The 24,153-nt window shown below is 40.5% G+C and overlaps 1 protein-coding gene across 1 annotated transcript in view; it reads right to left on the bottom strand.

Moving 5' to 3' along the window:
- MDGA2 (MAM domain containing glycosylphosphatidylinositol anchor 2) overlaps positions 1–24,153 on the bottom strand; it is a 1,648,575-nt gene that overhangs the window by 359,763 nt on the left and 1,264,659 nt on the right. The gene's annotated exons all lie outside the window — the stretch shown is intronic.

Raw genomic sequence — 24,153 nt, 5'->3', positions numbered from 1 at the left:
TTCCTGGCAGGATCAAGAAAGCAGAATCTTCCTTCTGCTTCCTATATCATTTCATTGGCACACAAAAGTGGGCCACCAGTGTTTTAAAAGTACTCTAAAGGTACAAAGAAGAGATAACATCATCTTACCTTAGTGCAAAGCTTTTCACAGAAATAACTGTACTGAAAATTTTGCACCAGTTAAGTTATTCCTAGGGGAATAATGATTCACCAGCTCAGTATCCCTCTTTGGCATGTCAATTTACTTGTTTGCATGCGTACCTGCAGTAACATTTACTACAGCCATGATAGCTGCTTTACTGCCGGTTTTTAGCTACATTTATTTATTTATTTGTTTGTTTATTTATTTATTTATTTGTTTGTTTGTTTGTTTGTTTATTTAGCATTTTTTATATAACGACAACCGTTAAAGCCGTTGAGGTAAATTTTAAAAGCCCTACACGTGCATTAATTAGGAGATGTGTAAAGAAGCTGGGCTCATGTGCACTGAGTGGATTTTAAAAGCCACTGAGATGTGCACGTATCTCTCACTGCAGATACATCTCAAAGGTTTTCAAAACGCGGCAGGGCGTGGGCATGGTCTAGCTGGGGCATGGGCGTTTTGGGGCATGAACATAAGATGTGCGTGCAAATACTGATGCAACCTGGAGCGTGCCAAGGGCCTCTGCCACTCAACTTTACTTCTATTATGGTTGACGTGTAAATTAGAAAAGAAAAAAAAAATAGGTTGATCTGTGGGGTTTTAAAGGTCGGGGTCATCTGAGGGGAGTGAAGGCTATCAAACCAGGGGGGACTGGAGGACCTCTCTCTTAACTGGGCAAACCGGTTGAAGTGATAACACTGGGAATAGCGTCGGCATGTGTCCCTTTTAAAATCCTCTGATTTATGTGTTAGAGCAGCATTTACGCACTCGCACACATGTACGTGTGGCCAGGCTGTAACTTGCGCGCATATGTTATAAAGTGGCTGCGTCCCTGGGTGTGGGCAGGCTGTATGCAGAAATGTGCGCACATGTGTGCCGGTTGGAGAGTTATCACCCTGGGCATAGCACAACCTCTTCCTGCATGCTAAAATCAATTAGTATGGATGCTAAATGTCAGTGTACCTTTAGAGGTACCTATTCAAAAGGGTTTGCCCATGTAACTTTTCGAGTTTTAAATTCCTTGCCCTGCGGTTTTGATACAATTTAGCTAGGTAAATCATTTCCTAAGTAAAATTTACCAGGGTAAAAAAGAGAAAAAGCTGATGGTGTTACAGAGCCATGGCAAAAACCTTCCTGGGCAATGCCGGAATTCAGCTTGGGCAGGAATAACTTTATCCAACTATATTCAGCAGCAGCCTTATCTGGTAAAGTGCCACTGAATATCCATGCAAAGTTACCCAGGTAATTTTACCACTCACTAGCCTACTAAAATATAGATCTCTTAGCTCACTGGTCCCTAAATTCTCACCTCTAGAGAATCCTCTGCTACACTGAATAAAGGTGTTAAGAAATCTCAAATTTTCCCACTTTCTTGAATTTGGTCATTGCAATGACATGCACCAGGGTCCGCGTTCCTTCTGAAACCTGTAATCATGGACCCACTGTACAATAACTTTGATGCCCTGTCCCACAAGTGAATACTACCTCTCCAGCATACCCAGATAACCCAGGAAGTGGAAGACCTGAACAAGGAATGGACCCCAGCTCCCTCCACAAGGAAGTGCACAACACTGCTAATGAGCCACTGGGCTGGTCTAAATTTTTTTAAATTTCCAATGCTTTATGTAATTTATTTACTTCAAACTTATATTCAATACAAAAGTGAGCTAGATGGACCCAAACCTTTGATTTTCTGATCAAAGGGAAGTCCAGATAGGAGAGAAATAGCACACTAGAGTAGTGTTTGATATTTATATCATTGTATCTCACATGATGGAAGACACTGGCTTCAGAGTACAAAATGTTCCAAGGTAAGACAATTTTCATTTGATTTCATACCATGGTTTTTGAAGCTTATAGGAATTAGAATAAAGGAACATTAACCAAAGAAATGGATGCCTGACATTTAGAACTGAGAGGAAATTCTGTAAGATGTAATACTGCAAATACTAATTAAAATGTTTTGGGTTTTTTGTATCATTCATCAAGAACAGGTTTTATGTTTCATGGTCACAATTTAACACCTGGCTCTTGAGATTTGTCTGCCAGTTTGTTTTTACAAAAGACCATAATAACCTCTGCAATGTGAATATAATGTTTATTCATGTTATAAAACAGAACAAGTTCCATTTCTTCTTTAAATTGGGTTTTATTTGCACATTATGAGCAAGATAGTTTGGGAATCTGCAAGAAGCTAAGATTAGAAATAGCTGGTAATGTTATCTATTCAGAGATAGTTTGCCTATATTGTTGGATGACAGACATCTGCTTAGACCATTATGTTTACTCAATTATTTTCACATTTAGTTACGAGTAGGCATCTCCAGTCCTTGAGTGCTGCAGACTGGTCAGGTTTTCAGAATATCAACACATGTGGCATTTGAGGACTGGAGTTGCCTATGATACCAACTGACATATTATAATATGAGATTTACATGAAACTGCTTTAAATTTTATTGTTGGATGAATGTCATAATGTATATTAGAGATGTGAATCGTGTGATCGATCGTCTTAACGATCGATTTCGGCTGGGGGGGGGAGGGAATCGGATCGTCGCGGTTTTGTTTTTGTAAATATTGTGTAAATCGGGGGAGGGCGGGAAAACCGGCACACTAAAACATCCCTAAAACCCACCCGACCCTTTAAAATAAATCCCCCACCCTCCCGAACCCCCCCAAAATGCCTTAAATTACCTGGGGTCCAGAGCGGGGGTCCCGGTGTGATCTTTTACACTCGGGCCTGCGGTGCGTTGTAGAAATGGCGCCGGCGCTACCTTTGCCCTGACAGGTCAAAGGTGGCGCCGGCGCCATTTTGTTTTTTGTCCCCCGACGTCAGGAGCGTAGGAGATCGCTCCCGGACCCCCGCTGGACCCCCAGGGACTTTTGGCCAGCTTGGGGGGGCCTCCTGACCCCCACAAGACTTGCCAAAAGTCCAGCAGGGGGCCGGGAGTGACCTCCTGCACTCGAATCATTTTGGGATCACTGCACAAGGGAATAGGCAGTTGATTAATGAAATAGAAGAGGAGAGAATCATTGCTAGTAATAGTTCTGTTCCATATCCAATGGTAATGCCTGATATAATTACTGAGGGTGAAGAAAGTAATGTTGAACCAGATAATGTAACTCTTCAAGATGTTTGGAGGTTATCTGCAAAAATAGATAAAAAAAACTGACTAAGTCTGTGTCCCAAGTGCATGATTTTTCTCTCCAAGTGAGAGCTAAATTTGAAGATCTGGAAAGTAGGACTCTAAAGGTAGAACAAGCGGTTGCAGTATTAACCCGCAAGTAAATGTTTTGCATGTCACCAATACCTCATTTATTAAAGATAATTTGATACTGCATAATCAAGTTGAATTATTGGAGAACGAATTAAGGTCGTTTAATTTAAGATTATTGAATTTTCCTAAAACTAGATTAATGTCAGCTACTGAATTATTTAACACATATGTAGTTGAGATACTGTCCTTTGAGATAGATAAAATTCCTGTGTTATCAAGATTGTATTACCTGCCTACTAAAAGACTGCTCCAAGTTCAAGAAGGGGGTATAGATGCGTTGAATAGTGTTGGAGTCTCTACTTTTTTTTAGAGGATTTCATGGACAATATTCACATGAGAGCCACATTGTTGGTTTCTTTTTCCTTAAAAAAAGATAAGGATGCATTTTTTTCAAAGTACTTCCAAACTAAGGATTTTGTTTTTTGCGGGCAAAAAATTCAAATTTTTTCCAGATGTTTCACGCGCTACACAAGCGTGTAGGAAACAATTTCTAAATTTTAAAAAACAGGCTCTTGATCTGGGAGCTAGTTATTTCTTAAAATTTCCCTGCAAATGTCATGTAATATTCGAGAATAATAAGTTTATTTTTACTGACCCCACTCACTTGGAGCGATTCTTGAAGGACAAGACTCCTAAACAGTAGGTATAAATTTAGTTAAAGGAGTTAGGGTTGTATTGAATGGTAAAGACATGCAGCAGTCAGGAAACTCCTTCTATACCCCTAGATGTGGGCTAAGAAATGAAATATGTTATGTATGTACAATTTGAATTGTTAAAATATTCTTGGTAATTCTTGGTTTATTGCATTTGTAATTAAATGTTATAACAAAATATAAATAAAAAAACAAAAAAAACCCAAACATAATAATAATAAAACAACGTATAGTGATATAACAATCAAAAAATTTAAATTTAAACAAGATACAGTATATACTGTAAAACAACAATCAGAAACACTCAGAATAAATATTTAAAATTCATTTAAAATGCTCATACATTCACTATAATAATAACACTCTTTTCTCTCTCTCTCTCCTTCTCCCTCCCTGGGCACGTGTTTGGCATAGTTATATTCAGGACGAGAAATCAAGAGAAAACAGTTGCAAGTAGAGATAACAGAAATCTCACTGTTTCTCTTAACATCCAAACCTGGGTGTGGATGCAAATATATTACATGTCATTAGGGATATCCTGGAAACCAAACTGATTTACGGCCCTCCAAGTCTGAAGTTTGACATCCCTGATATTTAGACTGTCAAACGGATGCATTCTGTAGTAGCACTTCTGATATATTTCATTAAATGCTTCTGGGGATACAAAGATATATATGTTAATGGCGGATCTGTATTGTTTTTAATTCCTGGATGTATTACCACTGTTCTTCTGAAATTGTACTTCCAATTGTTAAATAAAAAGTTTAAAAAAAAAGACTATATTCAGCACTGAACAAAATACTATGAAGCAAATCATTTTGGTAAAATTAGTTCATGTGCATGAAGGAGATATATCTATAAGAAGAGGGATAGCTAACTTCAATCCTCAGGTTTTCAGGATATCCACGGAGAATATACATGACTTATGAGGAGAGATTGAAGAATCTAAATATGTACACCCTGGAGGAAAGGAGGAGCAAAGGTGATATGATACAGACTTTCAGATACTTGAAAGGTTTTAATGATCCAAAGACAACGACAAACCTTTTCCGTAGGAAAAAAATCAGCAGAACCAGGGGTCACGATTTGAAGCTCCAGGGAGGAAGATTCAGAACCAATGTCAGGAAGTATTTCTTCACGGAGAGGGTGGTAGATGCCTGGAATGCCCTTCCGGAGGAAGTAGTGAAGACCAGAACTGTGAAGGACTTCAAAGGGGCGTGGGATAAACACTATGGATCCATAAAGTCAAGAGGCCGTCAATGAAGAGTGGGTGGCTCGCCAGAATGATGGCTACTGCCTGGAGATAATACCCTTATTCAATAAACATACACATGGTTACTGTGACTCCAACATCGCTCTAAGCTTCAACAGCAAGAGGAAATGTGGAAAAAAGGATTTGCACTCACAAAGCGGGGAGTAGCTGGCTTGTTACGGCGGTTACTACCCCAAACCAAATAAGCCTGATACTTCACTTTCAATGCATATCCAGCATAGCTCTCTGCTTCAACGGCAGGGGAGAAGAAAAACGAATACTTCACGCATATCCAGCATAGCTCTCTGCTTCAACGGCAAGGGAGAAGAAAAACTGATACTTCACGCATATCCAGCATAGCTCTCTGCTTCAACGGCAAGGGAGAAGAAAAACTGATACTTCACGCATATCCAGCATAGCTCTCTGCTTCAACGGCAGGGGAGAAGAAAAACTGATACTTCACGCATATCCAGCATAGCTCTCTGCTTCAACGGCAGGGGAGAAGAAAAACTGATACTTCACGCATATCCAGCATAGCTCTCTGCTTCAACGGCAGGGGAGAAGAAAAACTGATACTTCACGCATATCCAGCATAGCTCTCTGCTTCAACGGCAGGGAGAGAAAAACTGATACTTCACGCATATCCAGCATAGCTCTCTGCTTCAACGGCAGGGGAGAAGAAAAACTGATACTTCACGCATATCCAGCATAGCTCTCTCCTTCAACGGCAGGGGAGAAGTAAAACTGATACTTCACGCATATCCAGCATAGCTCCCTGCTTCAACGGCAGGGGAGAAGTAAAACTGATACTTCACGCATATCCAGCATAGCTCTCTGTTCAATGGCAGGGGAGAAGAAAAACAACCAATAAGGGCGAATAACATAGTCTGGGTAAAACAAATAAGCATGGGTGTAGCTTGCTTATTGCGGCGGTTACTTACCCTACTACCTCCTAACTAATCAAGCTTGATATTTCACTCGGATGCAGCTCCCATCACTGCTCTCTACATTAATGGCAGGGGTGGAAGGGAAATAGAACCAAAGAGCTAAGAGAAACAGATAAGTATGAGAAAAAATGTGGTGAAGCTTGCTGGGCAGACTGGATGGGCTCGTTTGGTCTTCTTCTGCCGTCATTTCTATGTTTCTATGAGATAAATTTGCATGCACTGATTCCACTGTATGGTGCCTGGTAGAGCAGAGTTTGTCAACCACTGGTCCATGGACCAGCAGCACTCCCTGGAAGCATTTTGTCAATCCACTATGCGACTATAGTATAATGGGTTGCAGAGAAGCATTTACCGTCTTTATCTGAGGAATACTGCTGCTGCCAAACATCTCCCATCCCAAAGGTTTCCTTCATGAATTTAAGACGTGCACTACTATCCATACAACCTGTCATACTTTCAAGCCTATGAAGTCTGGAGATGAGGCACATGTTTCAGTCACCCCCTACCACTGAATCATGAGAATATAGACAGATATTGTGCCAGCTTTATATAAAAGCTATTTTGGCCTTTATTTGTCCCTTTTTATATTAACCAGGACCACCCTTCAACCATGGATAGTACAATCAAGGATCACAACTCTCCCCTCGGGACCAGACTGGATTTTGTGTAATGTAATTGGAAGTGCTTTGGGTATCCATATGCACATGTCTTGACTATTCAATTTATATAAAGCACAGCCCACCGTCCGTACCCAGTCTCTGTTTAACTTTTCATTTTCTTTGTCCATTAGGTGAGTTCCCTGCAACATGCTCCAGGGAGGAAGACTCAGAACCAATGTCAGGAAGTATTTCTTCACGGAGAGGATGGTGGATGCTTGGAATACCCTTCCGGAGGAAGTGGTGAAGACCAGAACTGTGAAGGACTTCAAAGGGGCGTGGGATAAACACTGTGGATCCATAAAGTCTAGAGGACGTGAATGAAGAGTGGGTGGCTCGCGGGAATGATGGCTACTGCTTGGAGATAATATCCTTATTCAATAAACATACACACGGTTAATGCGACTCCAACAATGCTCTAAGCTTCAACGGCAAGAGGAAATGTGGAAAAAGATTTGTATTCACAAAAAAGCAGGGAGTAGCTTGCTTGTTACGGTGGTTACTACTCCAAACCAAATAAGTCTGATACTTCACTTTCAATACATATCCAGAATAGCTCTCTGCTTCAATGGCAGAGGAGAAAGACCGATACTTCACGCATACCCAGCATAGCTCTCTGCTTCAACGGCAGGGGAGAAAGTCCAATACTTCACGCATATCCAGCATAGCTCTCTGCTTCAACGGCAGGGGGAACGAAGAAAAGTGGATCTATATACAGACAACAACCAAAAGGACTGAATTACATAGTCTGGGTTAACAAATAAGCATGGGTGTAGCTTGCTAATTAAGCTAGATATTCACTTAGATGCAGTTCCCACACTGCTCTCTACATTAATGGTGGGGGTGGAAGGGAAATAGAACCAAAGGTTACTAAGAGCCAAGACTAACAGAAGTATGAGGAAAAAAAAAAGTGCAAAGCTTGCTGGGCAGACTGGATGGGCCATTTGGTCTTCTTCTGTCATCATTTCTATATTTCTATGTTTCTATGCTACGCCTCAAAAATTATAGGATATGAGGTCTACCTGATTTGACAATTATGGAGGTTGAAAAAGATGTAAGCCCACCTTGATCAGCTCCTGTAGGACTGCAGTGCAATAGAGTACATAAAAAAGAACATCTTTCTATAATAAACTGTTACCTTGGTTCGCTCTGTTTTTCAAATTAATCATCCCGTCCAACCTAAACCATGGAACTCCCAACACCAAAACCCCCTCCTAAATCATGATAAGAAATGAGGGAGCCTCTTCCTTCCATCATACTGTCTGACATTTCCTGGGCTCCAAACCCCTCCCCCCTCCCCCTTTCCCCTCTCATCCCCATTCCATAACCCCCTACCTCTTCAGTCCAGCTTGCTTTTTATGTCCCCTCAAAAAAGAAAAAACAAAAAAGCTCAAGTCTCTCCTGTGAAAGACCACTCCTCTTTCCTGACATCACACTGAAAGATCTGGGTCGTCTGTTGTCCTCCACGAATCTGCCACTATATATAACTTTGCCAGCTGAGCCTTCCACATCATGCAGATGGCAGGATAAGCTTGCCCCTGGCTTGCATATCATATGTAAACCACCAACTCCCCTTGGCCTGTGGTGCCTAGCCAGGAGATCCAGTTCCACAGAGTACCTGAAAGCACAACATGGACACCACCATAACAGCAATTCTTCCAGGATGTGCTTTTGTCCAGCCAGCTGCCATTAAAGTGGCCCTCTTCCCCCTCCATATTTAACAAGAACATCCCAAACAAAACTATGAACAAGATGAAAATCCTCCACCTCCTGCCCATATAAATCTAATTCTTAAAGTTATATGCACTCCTATCTCTTTATCTATTGCTTGCGGCATTTGCTTACATTAATGTACCTTTTGCTGCTGCATCTGGAAAACTACTGGCATATTTCTCCACTTCAGAAGTGGATTAAAAAAAACTTTGTAGTTCTGCCACAGCTGACCCGTAGTTTGGCAGAGTATAAAAGTACATATTGTGGGGCAGATTTTCAGAGCCCTGCTCGCCTAAATCCGCCCAAATCCGGGCGGATTTAGGCGAGCAGGGCCCTGCGCGCCGGTGAGCCTATTTTACATAGGCCTACCGGCGCGCGCAGAGCCCCGGGACTCGCGTAAGTCCCGGGGTTTTCAGAGGGGGGCGTGTCGGGGGCGGGGACCGAGCAGCAGCGGCGTTTTCGGGGCGTGTCGGCAGCGTTTTGGGGCGGGTACGGGGGCGTGGCTACAGCCTGGGGCGGTCCGGGGGCGTGGCCGCGCCCTCTGTACCCGCCCCCAGGTCGCGTCCCGGCGCTAAGAGGCCCCGCTGGCGCGCGGGGATTTACGCCTCCCTCTGGGAGGCGTAAATCCCCCCGACAAAGGTAAGGGGGGGGCTTAGACAGGGCCGGGTGGGTGGGTTAGGTAGGGGAAGGGAGGGGAAGGTGAGGGGAGGGCAAAAGGAAGTTCCCTCCGAGGCCGCTCCGATTATGGAGCGGCCTCGGAGGGAACGGGGGTAGGCTGCGCGGCTCGGTGCGCGCCGGCTATACAAAATCAATAGCCTTGCGCGCGCCGATCCAGGTTTTTAGCAGATACGCGCGGCTCCGTGTGTATCTACTAAAATCCAGCTTACTTTTGCTTGCGCCTGATGCATCAGCAAAAGTAGGCCAAATTAGAAATTCATCAAAAACATCCTTTGTGTGGCGCAGATATATAGATGATATTCTGATATTATGGCGTGGAACAAAGGATGTTTTTGATGAATTTCTAATTTGGTTGAACGCACGTAATATCAATTTACATTTTACAGCTTCAATTCAGACTAATATCATTCATTTTCTAGATATCACTATCAAGAAGACATCTGATGGATTTAAAACTTCGGTTTATCGGAAACCAATTAGTAGCAATACTTTTTTGCACTTCAGCAGTGCTCACCCTCGAAATTTGAAAGAGAATTTACCGATGGGTCAATTTTTTAGGATTCGCCGCCTGTGCTCCTCTCATGATGATTTCATAAATCAAGCTAAAATTTTAAGTGATCGCTTTATGAAGAGAGGTTACTCTAAAAGATGTGTGAAGCGAGCCTTCCTCCGTGCGAAATACACCAACAGAGATTGGCTTTTTTTACCTAAAAACAAACAAACAGACGAACTGATCACATGTGTTGTGCCCTTTTCTTCTATGGCATCCACTTTTAAACAAGTAATTTATCAAAATTGGCAAATATTACAACATTATGGTGAGTTTGAAACATTGCCCAGATTTACATATACAAGAGGATCGAATTTAAAAGATCAATTGGTACATTCCGATTCGACTATCTCTGCCATTGAACAGAATATTGGCTCACATGCAGCTTGTGGAACCTGTTCTGTATGTGCAAATATGCTTGTGACCACAGTTATTAAATTTGATAATCCATCCCTCTCAATTCAATTAAGGCAGAATACTACGTGTAAATCTATGGTGTCATTTACATAATTCAATGTACTTGTAAGATGACATATGTCGGAAAAACCAAAAGGCAACTTCGGACTCGAATTATTGAGCATCATTCGAGTCTAGCAACACAACGCATGACTGCACCTATTGTATCCCACTGTATAGAAAAAGGACATATTTTTGAAGAACTAAAAGTTTGTGTATTGGAACAGATTTTGCCACATTGGCGTGGAGGTGACCTGAATCAAAAACTTTTGAAAGCAGAACAAAGATGGATTCATCTTTTAGACACCCTCCACCCGAAAGGGCTGAATGCTGAACTTGAACTAAATGTGTTTCTGTGAACACTAACTTGATACTGACGTCATATCGACAGATGACGTGTAAGTTAAGGATTGGACTATACTTGTTCTTAAGCACGCATCTGACGAAACGATGGTCTCTGTTTCTCTTGTGGAAAGAAGTTGTGAGACGATGTTCGTCCATTTTGAAGGTCCGACTGCACGCCGACCCAAGATAAGTAATTTCTAATACATTATTGAAAGATACAAAGTGGATAATATTTTACAAAATTGTATCAATACAGGTATCGATTTAACAGAGAAAGATTGCCTATGAAAAAATTCTGCACTTTTACTATAGCTCCTGATGAAGCAGCTGGTGCTGCGAAACCTCGGCCGTATGTTATTGCCGCAGATGATTAGAAGTCCGGGCGGCTCTCCTGTCAACATTCAGAGAACACGCTGACAGGCTTGATGATGCGGCTATATAATTTAAAATAAATACAAAATATATTTATTCCTGTGGGGACACGGCGATTCAGAGAAATTCATTGTGACATTTCCTTTACTACATTGTTTCTTAATATTGATGGAAATTGTCTGAGTTCTTTTTGTGTACGTTACACTTAACTTGACAATGCTTATGCTTTATCCTATTTTCTTCAGATGGATCCTTCTTCCAATTTTTGAAGGATGTTTTTTGGCTAAAATAGCGTCTTTCACCTCACCTTTTAACCATGCCGGTGATAGTTTTGCCTTCCTTCTACCTTTTTAATGTGTAGAATACAACTGGACTGTGCATCTAGGACTATATTTTTAAACAATGTCCATGCCCGTTGAACACTTTTAACCTTTGCAGGTGCACCTTTCAGTTTTTTCTATTTTTCTCATTTCATCAAAATTTCCCCTTTGAAAATTTAGTGTTAGAGCTGTAGATTTACTTATTGTCCCCTTCCAGTTAGTAGTTTAAATTTGATCATGTTATGATCGCTATTGCCAAGTGGCCCCACCATTGTTATCTCTCTCACCAAATCCTGCGTTCCACTAAGAATAAAATCTAAAATAGCTCCCTCTCTCATTGGTTCCTGAACCAAGTGCTCCATGAAGCTGTCATTTATTACATCCAGGAACTTTATGGTGTAGATTTTTAAAAAATGCGCCCGCGCGTACTTTTGTTCGTGCGACCGGCGCAAACAAAAGTAAGCCAAATTTTAATAGATACGCGCGTAGCCGTATCTCCCAGCCCTATCTAAACCCCCCCACCTTTGTTGGCAAAGTTACACCTGCCCGAGGCCGGCGTAACTTGCGCGCGGCAGGCCGGCTGCTGGCGCGCGATACCCCAGCCCGGGAGCAGTTTCAGAGGACTCAGCCACGCTCCCGAAATGCCCCCGGGCTGGAACCATACCCGCAGCCCCGCCCCGACATGCCCCCCCAAGAAAAGCCCCGGAACTTACGCGCATCCCGGGGCTTGAGCTCACCACCGAGCCTATTCAACATAGGCTCGGCGCATGCAGGGGGAGCTTGGGGCAGGTTTTCAGGGTGCATACCCCTTTGAAAATCTACCCCTATGTCTCTAGCATCTTCTGATGTCACATTTACCCAGTCAATATTAGGGTAATTGAAATCTAGACTATGATTAATATATTATTTTGGTTTCCACTTTGTTGTCTTGGTAATTGAAATCTCCCATTATTATTGCACTACCAAATTGGTTAGCTTCCCTGATTTCTCTTAGCATTTCATCATCTGTCTGACCATTTTTTCCAGGTGGATGGTAGTTTTAAACAAACAAAAAAGCTTTCAGTTGCTTGTGAAAGGTTAGAACATCGCCAATCTTTTTTAACCAGTCTGGAGACTATTCCAGGCCTGAGGCCCAATAACATAAAAAACCTGTTTCCTTATTTCTATGAAAGAAACCTGTTTCACTTTTCTCCTTGACCAATATAGCTACTAGAACTCTACAATATGGTTACTAGTACTCTACAAAATAAGACAAGTTAATGAGTACCATAGTTAAGATTTTTGGCACCAGCAGACAATATAAAACATTTATTAAAAAAAAAAAAATCAATGCTGCAATTGTATTCTATATTTTTGATGCCTTCAATCCTATCTCAGGCATTTAGAATAGCAACAATAAGTCTGCAGAAGGATAAAAAAGCACACAAAAATTAAATTGGTTAACAAATGAAATTGTTTTTGTCTTGAAATGAACATTTTCCTGGGTAATTATGTAAACTGCAGTTCCACGTTGTTTCTTTGCTGATGTCTAAAACTATAGCATGACTGGATTTAAGTAGATGCGGTTTGAATACCAACTTGATTGTTCAAAAATGCCTACCAAAGTGGTTTATTTTCCAGAAATGCATGACGGATCTTATGCTAGAATAAAATATTTTAGGTAATAGTCATTTACTGAAAATTGTAATCATCCGAAAAAAGACATGCAATTAATATGATAATCTATTTAAATATATGGAAATAAAGATTGACATACAAACTAGACTATCAAATATATTTGTCAATAACTTCATCTAATAAAAATGTATAAAGTACAATTTTTTTTGAAATTTTTATTTGTACTAATTGTAAGAAAGAAGGTGTACTTTCAAATCATTAGCAAATAAATTCAGTCTACATAATAAAATACATACATACAGCATGTATATGTAACCTACCATTAAAAACCTGTGAAATAAATATACAATTGTCTTCATAATATATTAAAATAAACACGTAATTGAAATATTTTCTTATCAGTTTGTCTTTTAATGCTTCTTTACTAAAACATTTACCAACATTGGTTTTATAAAGTGTGTTCAATTCCTGCAGAACTAACAAGTAAAAACGATATAATTTCATTGAAACCTCTTCAAAACATGGCATCTCCCAAAGGAGCACACTCATCTTTTGTTGAATGGTACTCTCATTCCCTTCAGAAAATAACAAAATAAGAACAGAGATGTGACCTTTTTTTCTGCAGGGCAACGGAATGTCACTACTACAAATAACTGAATTCTGTCATCTGCAGGTTGTTGGAATATTTTTTTGCATTAGCGTTGTGAACTTGATCACTTCAAGACATCTTATAAAAAAACCCCATGCCATATGAAAAACTGATGTACATCTTAAGTAGGAAACACAAATGGAAGGTTTCCAAAAGCAATTTATGTTATCAGATCTAACTGAAAGAGTTGGTGTAGAAAGACAACCAAATAAATGTCATCAAAATGAAACTAGGAAGTCAAATGAGAAACTTCCACTGTTAACCAGTTCTAAGAAGTCTGAAAAAGAATTAAAACTTAAGTACCAGTCTAGTTTTAAGGGAAAATGTTATTATGACAAAAATCATAACACAAAGATTTCTTACAATGATGGCTGCACAAATTTATATGTATGCTTCCTCCATCTTTCAAATGTAGCCTTCAAAAGAAAAAAACGGGAAATGTTGGCCACTATCAGATTTATGTATTTATAACTTATTTAAACATTAATGTTTAAATATCTATCTCTGAATTATCCAGCAAATAAGTATTCTTCTGCCTTATACTCATAGGGGTAGATTTTCAAAGGGGTAGAGGCGCGTAGATACGCGTGTAGCCCCCGAAAACCTACCCCAAACCCCTCCTGTGCGCGCCGAGCCTATTTTGCATAGGCTCAGCGGCGCGCGCAAGCCCCAGGATGTGCTTAAGTGCCGGGGCTTGCATAGAGGAGCGTGTCGGGGGCGTGCCGGGAGTGACGCGGCATTTCAGGGGCGTGTCGGGAGTGACGCAGCGTTTCAGGGGCATGTTCGGGGGCATGGTTCTGGCCCGGGGGCATTCCGGGGACGTGACAGTGGCCCCTGGACCAGCCCCTGGACCGGAACATGGAGCGCGGCAGCCAGCCCGGCTTCGAGCAGGTGTAACTTTCGTGATAGAGGTGGGGGAGGTGAAGGTGAGGGGAGGGCAAAGGAAAGTTCCCTCCGAGGCCGCTCCGATTTTGGAGTGGCCTCGGAGGGAATGGAGGCAGGTTGTGCGGCTCGGTGTGTGCAGGCTGCCGATTTTGGGCAGCCTTGCGCGCGCTGATCCTGGATTTTAATGGATACGCGTGGCTATGCGCGTATCTATTGAAATTCCGCGTACTCTTGTTTGCGCCTGGTGTGCGAACAAAAGTACGCGTGTGCGCAGATTTGTAAAATCTGCCCCATACTGTATCAAAATCTGAATTAATGTCATAACTGAGAATTCATAGCAACAGGACTGACTGTGCTAAACACAAAAGCCTGATATTCAGAAAGATAGTCAATTTTGAGAAATGATTCATTTTCAGCCCCAAAGTTTGTTGTCCTGAAAATATAGAGGCAAATTTTTAAAAAGTATCCATGTTAATCAATGATCTGAAAATTATGCATACTTAATACATCTCTATAAGTTTGTGCATTGTTCCATAAAATGCAGAATTTTTGCCAATTTGAGGGGAGGTGTTCCCGGTGACATGTTTATGCACAGGGAGGAAATGAACATGCTGGGGGCCTAACTCTCAAACGTATCCATGGTAGAGGGTTTATGCCCTTATTTTATTTATTTATTTATTTAACAGCTTTTCTATACCGACATTAAAATACACATCATATCGGTTTACATTTTAACGTAAAAAAGGTGGAAAATTACAATAAACAGGGAAGGGGGAACGGGGCAACTGATAAATACGAAAGGAATCCAGAGAGGCGAAATTTAGCAAAATGAAAAATGAAAACTAAAGAGAATACAGTATGCAAAAAGTAAAACATATCTACAAATATACAAGCAGTAGTATGTGTATATTATATAAACTAGCATAAATCTCTAAGCTCCCTTAAGTGGCGCTTAGAGATTTATGCTAGTTTTTATAATATACTGTGTGGCGGGAGCAGCACAGTATATTAAATACTGCATATTTCTGCTCTAAAACTATGTGAGTATGTTTCGATACACGCACATATTTCCAATGCAAGAAAACGCATACTTTCTCTATTTTATAACATATATGCATATATTCTAGGTGCATAAAAAATATAAAAAGTTCTTGTAATAACCCTGATAGTCACATAGAGGCAGGTAATTTATAAATATGCGCATAATCTACCATTTTAAAATACTTGTGTGCATACTTGTAATCACCAGTTCACCGAGGCCTCGACCAGGTCACCCATCCCATCTCTAGTTCTCTTAGAGCCTCTAGTACTTCACTCTGGAGTTCCACCAGTTTTCCCAGACTGCCCACCCAAAAACTGCAGACAACAGACGTCCAATTTCACTTGCATGAGTCAATGAACTGGTGTAAAAGGGTACAAATAAGTTTGATAATACATACGTGTAGCTCTCTTGCAAAACAGCAGTTATCACACATGGGGTAGATTTTTAAAAACTACGCCTGCGTGTCCATGTGCATGCACTACCCAACATGCGCACATGAATGCGCGATTTTATAACGTGTGCCTCGGTGCGTGCATGTTATAAAATCGGTGGCAGTACGCACAAGGGGAGGGGGTCATTTTTGTAGACATTCACGTGGCAACACATTTGGGCCTTCCCCAGTTCCCTCCCAGTCCGCTCCAATTTAGGAGCGGACTGGGAGGGAACTTTCCTACCCCCCTACCCTAACCTCCCTTCCCCTCTCCTCCCCACCCTCTAAAAACAATTTTAAAAAATTTTTACCTTTGATTTTCCAAGTTACTTCAGAGTGCGACCTGAAGTAACTTGCACGTGCCGGCAGATGCCGGTGTGCGAGGCTCCGGGACAGTGAGCAATGGCTCAGTCCAAGCCCGCCCCCCCATACCCAAAACATGCCCTCTGGCCTGCCCCTTCGAAGAGGCCCGGCACTTGAGCGCGTCCCAGTCTTTACGCGCATGGTCGGGCCTTTTGGAAGGTTTGTCTGGCATGTGTAAGGCCCGGCCAAGCACGTAAAGGCCAGGATTTACATGCGACAGGCATTTAAAATCTGCCTCTAGCCCGCCCCTTTTTTTCCACCAATAAAACTTGTACATGAAATGGAAATTATGCATGTAAACTTGAAATTTATAAAAAAGGATATGCATGCATATATGCTACTTACATATGTATATGCATTTTAAAATTTATGTGCCTCCAGCAAAATTCTACCAAAACAAAAGGTAGATGCATGTGACCAGATGTACTTTGTACCTACAGTCATTTTCAAACTGAAGTACTCACCTACTTCTATTCTTGGCTTTGTTTGATTATTTCATTTAATAAACAAGTTTAAACATAAAATCAATGCAAAGAATGAAGGTAAAAACACGCAGACTGCCTCATTTTCCAAGGAGTTACCGCGGGTGATAATTATGCTCTTGGGTAGAAAGCTGAAATCCAGAAACTACAGCTGCACATGCTCAGTAGGGCATGTTTGAAAGCTGTAGAATCTTTGAGATCAAAGTTTCGGGTCAGGTTCCATCTGAGGATGCCACCCATGTGTGAGGACTGTCATCCTGCTTGACCTCAGAGAAATTTCGTACCTTGGCTGGTTATGCTTAGATAGGGTTGCCAACTTTTCCATGGAGCAGGATCGGATATGGGGGGGGGGGGGGGGGGGGCAGGCGGCCCCCACTTTTTTCCCTTTCAAATCGAGCATTGATTTTTTTCCTAGACAAATTCTGCCTGCCTGTCTTTGGGGCTCGGGTTCGATTCTCCTATTCCTCTGCGACTCCCAGGAGGCACAAAGCAGCAGCAACAAGTGTGGCACAACTGTGGGAGAGGCAGAGGTGGAGAAGAGTCAAATTGAGCCCCGAAAACAGGTAGGTGATTGGAGCGTTGTCAGGCTGTCACCACTGATTGGCTCCTGGCCTTGCCTGACCAGGTTTTACAGTATTCGGCTACCCAGATACTTTACAACAGGCTGGAAAACTGGACTGTCCAGTCCAAAACCGGGCAGTTGGTCACCCTATGCTTAGACAACCCTGTTAATTGGAGGGGATTGCTTACATTAAGATGACACCTGGAATGGGGCAAAGGTAAAAGAAATTACAAGGAATTCCCTAACTATGTCATATTTTAGATCTTGTAGATATTTGGAGGATATTACCTCCCATGACTCAAGAAAATGCACTTGTTTCAAGAGCACACAACACCTGTTCATGCTTAGATTATTTTTTTTTATCAATAGTGCTGCTTTTTTCCAAACAAGTGAAGAAGAAATAGGGATGGCCGCTCTCTCAGACTATTTGATGGTATGGGTAGAGATTGAGGGCTTCTGACCCCATGAATCTCAAAAATCTTGATGGTTTCCCACATATCTTTATAAAGAACTAAGCTTTTGAGATTATTTATTAAAATGCTGGGAGGCATTTGCAGAAGTGAATGGGGTACACAGAGATAGCCCAGTGCTCTTTTGGGAGACAGCTAAAGTGGTATTGAGCGGAGACATTATTTCCTTTGTAGCGACAATGCAGCAGGCTGTTAGCCGAGTTATCCTGAATTTGGAGCATCAAATGCAAAGGGCAAAAGAGCTCAGGAATAGAACCCTTGTACCATTAATAAAGCAAGATTTTTGGAAGCACAAATTGCCATTAACATCCTGTTTCATCAAAGAGAAAAAAAGGGTCTGACCTATTATAGATTTAAATATTTTCATTATAGTAATAAAGCAAGGAGGCTATTTTCAAGCTTAACAAAGAGATGCAGAGGTGTTCAATTTATAACAACCATGGGGTGGGGTGGGGGCTCTGGCAACTTGGTGCACATTAACAAAGAGTTCTGTAGAGTTTTCACTGATTTCAGTCAACTATATTCAGCACAATTGTTGCACTCCTCTCAGATATAAGAATATCTGAAATCCATTGGATTTCCTAAGTTAACAGAAGACCGGGTCTCTCAAATCTGAATCTCCAACGATAGAGTTTCAGACAAGCATTCAGAGAGCACAGCTTATGAAGTCTCCGGGCCTAGATGGTTTCCTGGCCAAATTTTATAAAATACTAATGAATCAACTTCTTCATCCTCTGGGAAGAATACCAGAGAAAGTTATAACAACTGAACCACCCCCTTTCTTCTCTATTAAGGCTCATTTTGCAATGCTTCTAAAACTGGGGAAAAACCTGGAGTGCCCAGAGTCTTATAGATTTATTTATTTATTTATTATTTTTATATATACTGACATTCATCTCAATTGAGATATCACACCGGTTTACATTCAGGTACTGTAGGTATTTCCCTCTTAAATTTTGATTTCCCTCTTAAATTTTGATTTCAAGCTCATAGAAAAAATTATGGCTGATAGACTGGCAAAATGTTTACTGAAGTTAATAGGTGAAGCACAGGAAGCCTTTGTGAAAGACAGAGGCTCTATGCTGAATGTTTGCAGGTTGTTGGCATCAACAGAATCTAGTACTGGGAATCAGACCACCATCTCTTGATGCTGAAAAAGCATTTGACAATGTGGACTGGTTCTTTATGATGGAGATCTTGCGAGCACTTGGTAGAATGGGCTATTTTCTACAGATTGTTCAAGCTCTGTGCCATAAACCTTTGGCCTCGGTGATAATGAATGGTTCACTTTCTGAACCCTTTGCAATATGTTGAAGAACAAGACAGAAAAGGCTACTATCTCCAGCCCTTTTTGTACAATCCTTGGAACCTCTTCTTAAATAAATATTAGACAATTCTAATAAAACAGGGGTCCCTATTGGTCCACAGGTGGCTTGTACATTCAAAGTATCCACTTTTGCAGATGACATCTTACTGCACATTACTGACCCGGTTAAATCTTTTGAGGAATTAATAACCACATTTTTTATATATGGTGCATTGGCCAGACTTACTCTAAATTTGAATAAATCTGAGGTTTTACCAATGAAGGATATGGTAGTGAATTTACTTGGGCCTTTCTTCTCAATGAGATGGATGGGGGAATCCATCCAATATTTGGGCATTACTGTCTGTAAAGATGTCACTAAATTACATAAGGATAATTAATAACAACTAACCAATGACACTAAGTGCTTGCTTTTAAACTGGAGGGATTTACCACTATCACTGGTTGGATAAGTCAATTAATTTCAGATGATCATTTTAGCAAAGTGGCTTTACTTCAAACGTTACTGATTTTTTTTCATTACTAAAATTATACAAGATGTGGAATCCTTTGTTTGTGTCTTCCTGTGGAGACACGGAAAGCCACGTATAGCTTTAGCGACTCTGATGGGGAAGAGGGAGGAGGGGCAATAGGTCTTGCAAATTTGAGGTGGTATAATTTGTCATGCTTACTCAGACATATAGGAGATTTGGTGATGAATATAACCTATTATACTCCTCGAGCGCTGGAACAAGAGTTAGGTTTTCCATTAGATCTTCAATCTCTTGCATTGAACTGCCTCTCAGCTTCCCGGGCAAATACAATGTAGCAAATTTATTAAGTCACTTTTGCAGGTATGGTGTTGGATTTGCATTCAACTAAAATGAATTATCAGTTTTCTCACTTTCTTCCTATTGGAGGTAACCAAAATTTCCAACCAGGAATGCAATCAACTGTTTTTAACAAATCGGCCTCCCTAGGTTTGTATACAGTTTGACACCTTTTTTGGAGACAATGTTCAGGTGGCCACTTTTCAGGAATTACAAATAACTTCAATTTGGAGAAAAAATATTTTTTTTGCTTACCTACAAACCAGGCAATATGCTTGCTCTTTAAATACACACGAGCTCTGATTACAGAAGAGACAACTCCTTTTAGATTTATTTGATTAGGATAACCTCTCTCTCCATACTATCTCAGGGCTCTATAGGTTTTTGAAAATAAACATTCATAAACCTTTGGATCATTATTATCAAAGCAGTCATTGGTGGGAAGAGCTGTCATTGATCTTACAGAAAAAAACTTATGTTAACTGTTGGGGTCAGACCCCTTTTATTTTGAGCCACAATACCGAAAAAGCTTTCAATAAAGTAGATTGGACTTTCATGATGGAAACTTTACAGAGTTTTGGAATAACTGGATACTTTTTATAAGTAGTGAAAGCTTTGTACTGACAACCCATGGCCTCTGTCCTAGTTAAACTAGAAAAGGTTGTCCACCATCTCCAGCACTTTTCATATTATCAATGGATCATTTTCTTGTGAAGATCTTGGCTAATGCTAATAGTTCAAATTGTGCCATGAGCTACTGATCACTTCAAATTAACCACTTTTGCGGATGATATTCTGCTTCATATCACTGACCCAGTTAACTCTTTTAAAGAAATGTTGAGAGAATTTTAGGACTATGGTAAATAGGCAGGCCTTACAGTGGATTTGCATAAGTCAGAGGCCTGGCCGCTACAAGATACAGTGGTGACCTTATTTGGATGGTCATTTCCCATGGAGTGAGCTAGAAATTTGATAAGACATTTAGATATAACTATATGTAAATTTACCACTAAATTATATACAGTTAATTACTTGAGGCTATATGATGATACGAAGTGGTTATTATTAAATTGGAGAGACTTGCCTCTTTCATTGGTTGGGCAGATTAATCAATTTCAAATGGTCATTCTGCCAAAGTGGCTCTATTTGCTACAAACATTACCGATTTTTCTCACAAGAGATTCTGAGAATATGTTGGTTCGACTCTTTCTCTGGAAACATTGGAAACTGCGGATAGCATTCACTAATTTGATGGGAAAGTTAGATGAGGGGTATAATTGGGCTGGCAAATTTGAGGTGGTGTAATGTTGCTGGTTTTCTCCATCATGTAAGAGATTGATTACTGAATACAATGTTTTATACCCCTTGGGAGATAGAACAAGAATTATTGTATCCATTAGATCTAAGATTTCTACTTCATAGTTACACTCTCCATCTGCCAGCACAATTGTAGAGTGAAATTAAATGTCTGCTTTTGCAAACTTGGAGACGGTTTCGTATATTACTAAAGTTAAAATATAGAGTTTCTCCCTTTCTCCCAGTTGCAAGCAATTTGAATTTTCAACCAAGTGTTCAATCTAAGGCCTGGATTTATCAAAATGCGATAAGTATCGCATGCGATAGCAAAAGGGGTGTGGTTTATGCTAATAGATGGTTTATTGCAATTTGCTCTGATTAATGATGCAAAGAGCTAAGTTAGTGCAAATTGCCAGGCCTATATATAACCACTAGGGGATGTGTGTGAGAGAGAGAGAGAGAGAGAGAGAGAGAGAGAGAGACACTAACCTAGCCATAATGTCCTCTCCCTAGATATGTATTTGTATCCCTATGGGAGGCCCACCTAGTAACTCAAGGTGAGGTTTAGGTATTAGTGTAGGGGGTTAGGGGCCACTTTGACATTCAACGTGAGATGAATGAACAGAACAGTGGTCTCTTGTGAAGATTTGATGACCTTCAGAGTGAGGAAACTCACTCCAAGATGATATTTGAGCAAGGTTCTCTCCACCTAGCTTGATGGACACTCTACATGGGAAACATCAAGCTAGGTGGAGAGAACATTGCACAAATCTCATCTTTGGGTGAGTTTCCACTCTCCGTAGGTCATCAAATCTTCACAAGAGACCACTGTTCTGTTCGTACGTCTCACGTTGAATGTCAAAGTGGCCCCTAACGCCATACACTAATACCTAAACCTCACCTTGAGTTACTAGGTGGGCCTCCATAGGGATACAAATACCTATCTAGGGAGAGGACATTAAGGCTAGGTTCTCTCTCTCTCTCTCTCTCTCTCTCTCTCCCCCCTCCTTCCCCCCCCCCCCCCCCCCCCCAGATGGCTAGGCTGGTACTCCAGGAGCTTCAAACCTACCAAAACAGGCCTTTCAGGAGACACCACAAGATGCACTAACACTGTAATGCAAGCTATTGCATGGCTTAATGCTACTGAAAACAGTGTAGTTAAAATTGGCATTAAGTATGTGCAATAGCACTTCACAGACTGGCAAACCCAGCCTGCCCCTAACTCCTCCTCTTTTTTGAATTTGCATCGCGCCATACGATATGGTGCTATCACATGCGTTAAAGGCATTTTCACATGCGTTAAGGGCCTATTGCATGCGTTAACAGGGCTTTGCGCATGCAAAAATGCCTTAGCGCATTTTGATAAATGACCCCCTAAGGTTTTTGCAGGATGTGCTTCACTTGGCCTTCAGACAATGTGGCATCTTTTTGGGGATGATATTCAAAAATTTAGTTTTCAGGAGTTGCAAAATACTTTTCATATAGAACGTCGTAATTTTTTTGTATATCTACAGGGAAGACATTATGCCGGCTCCTTATGTAAATAAGAATTGCAACCGGAGAATCGACGTTTCTTGCTAGATTTTTTTGATCAGGATGAGCCCTCTCGCCATACCATTTCTGGGTTTTATAGTTTTTTGAAAAAAAATTCATAAACCCTTGAAATTTTTATCTCAAAGGGGCTATTGGTGGGATGAATTCACCATTGATTTAAATTCTAATGCCTATATTAGTTGTTTTAAAAGAATCAAGCAGATAACTAATAACATGGATTTGAGAGAAACTCAATACAAATTCTTGACATGTTTTTATTCTATTTGATAATCTGAGTAAGGTGTACTTTTGCCCCAGATTTGTATGTTTAGGGGGTAGAAAGCTACGTTTGCTTGCTATGAAAGCTATTTGCAAAATGGTTGCACCAGAACTGCCTACTATTACTCAATTACGTAATTTATGTATTATTGAAAAATATGTTTTTATTTGTGATTTATCAACCAAATTCACTTTTATAAAGGTTTTGGATGTATTACCATTGTTGCTTCATTCAGCTCATAGTAGAACCCCTCTGTAAAATGAAATCCACCTACTGGCTATCAAGTAGCAAATGTATAGAAATGAAGGATGGCAATTAAGATTTATGGAGGTGGGATACAATATCACATCCTAATTTCTGATGTAAAATGTTTATTTCATAAATACATCCAGGGCCAGTGCTAGCATTTTTGCTGCCCTATGCTAAGAATTTCTGTCCTGTGCTAACAATTACTAGTCTTTCTTTTTTTTTTTTAACACAGAATACCCCACGTCAGTTAAACATGCAGAACATAGACTTACCCAAATACATAATAAAACTATAAACTATAAACTGAAACTGAAAACTGCAACAAGCCAGATTCTATGAGCAATGCAGCAATGGAGAAACAGATACATTACCAGTCCTCATAAATCATTCATCAAACAATAAAATCAAGGAATATAAATCAAGCATATTATTAAAACTATACTTGTAAAAATAAGATTTCCAATTATCTAAGGAACAGAATAACATCCAATAATTAAGAGTTCATACAAAATTTTAAAAATTTCCCAAACAGTAAATTATTTCAGAATGACAGACATAGACATCCAATAATTAAAACTAATATGGATGGAAAGTTCACCACTCTGTATATCTAAAACATTTCTTTTTCCAGTCATCCTGATTAAGGCATGGATTAGTGGTGCAGCACAAATTTTCCTCATATATATACATACCCAAGCAGGCTCCATTCACACACACACAAACACCCCCAGACAAGTTCCCATTCACACACACACACACATGCACACACACCAGAGAGTTTCCCATACATATGCACAT

The sequence above is a fragment of the Rhinatrema bivittatum genome, chromosome 4 (genome assembly GCF_901001135.1).
Source record: "Rhinatrema bivittatum chromosome 4, aRhiBiv1.1, whole genome shotgun sequence".
NCBI classification, from domain to species: Eukaryota; Metazoa; Chordata; class Amphibia; order Gymnophiona; family Rhinatrematidae; genus Rhinatrema; species Rhinatrema bivittatum.
This window is presented reverse-complemented; position numbering and strand designations above follow the sequence as displayed.